Source organism: Austrofundulus limnaeus, unplaced genomic scaffold (genome assembly GCF_001266775.1).
Source record: "Austrofundulus limnaeus strain Quisiro unplaced genomic scaffold, Austrofundulus_limnaeus-1.0 Scaffold258, whole genome shotgun sequence".
In the NCBI taxonomy this organism is placed as follows: Eukaryota; Metazoa; Chordata; class Actinopteri; order Cyprinodontiformes; family Rivulidae; genus Austrofundulus; species Austrofundulus limnaeus.
In genome coordinates this window covers 754,564-755,934 of record NW_013952660.1, presented here as the reverse complement: position 1 = coordinate 755,934, position 1,371 = coordinate 754,564, and positions in this window count along the sequence as shown.

Sequence of the window (1,371 nt, the reverse complement as noted above, 5' to 3'; positions counted from 1 at the left end):
CTCGCCTAGGGCACCAAAATGGCTAGAGCCAGCACTGAATATATAAAACTCTGATACTGTATTAGTTTGTACACAAACAAATCATGTCACACTCCAGCAGGACATAATCATTAAAATAATAGGACTGTACTTAATTTGTATTTCATTTATTATATTATTGCATTTGGCAGCAGCCCTCAGATAGATTTTCATTTTGGAGAAAAGCTTTGTGCAGCCTTGATATATTTATGTAAACTGAAACAGCTGGACTAGTGCAGCTTAAATTTATCATAAATTAAACATTATTTAATACGACAGTAATTTCTGCATTTTTTTGTGGAGGTCACCTCCTAATAAATGTCCTTACAGAAAATCTAACTGCTCATTTTAAATCAATACTTTTACTTTTAATACTTAAGTACAAAAACTATCAGATACTTTCAGACTTTTACTCAGGTAATATTCCTAAAGGAGACTTAAACTTTTACCAAAGTCTTTTTTTGGTAAGATACTTGTACTTTTACTCAAATATCCCTTTGTGGTACTTTATACAACACTGTCAGCTTGTTGCTTCAAACCCTAAAGGATGCTCGATGCTACAAGTAAAGGGTCTGAATACTGATGAAAATGTATTTTTTAGTTTATTTATTTCAAAAAATGTCTAAAATTTTGACTTCTTTTTGTCATTATGAGTGTAAAATAATGAGATGAAAATGAATAAAACATTTGTAGCATCAACAGAAGGAGGTAAGAATACTTTCTGAAGTGTGTGTAGAAGATGAGCAATGGTTGCATTAATGTGTTTTTTTTTCTTCTACACTTTCTTTTAAATATTTTTGCCTGGAGCTTCCTGTTCCACTTGGCTAAAGAAATGTTTGCCTCAGAGGCAGTCATTAAAACTGGGGACTTTTCTTTCAAGAGCCTCAACGTTGCGAAGTCAAAACATTACAATTAACTGTTTTCTGCTGCGTCTCAGAGAAAGTTTTGCTTATTTATTAGTTTATTCATTTAGCTTTCTGGACATCTTGTGTGTGTTTTCCTTCCAACTGTGGAGAATAACAATCAGGCAGTATGTAGGTCAGCCTCGCAGAGAAAAAACGCCCCCTTTGCTTTGGAGCCACAGTCTGAACATATGTTCTCTCTGGCTGCCTGTAATCAATCTGGGCTTCGTTCAGTATTTAATGAACATGTGATTCTTCCTGCAGGCTTTTCATTTTCGCTTTATTTAGAATTCACTGTGAAAAGGAAAAATGCACACAGAACCGCACGAGCAAGAAAACAAGAAAATCACATGGCAGACATTTTAAAATAACTAAATAAAACTTTAATAGGTCTAGTTGCAAATGTACATAAATTGCACAGCCACATTTTCGCAACACAATTTCTTCTGTA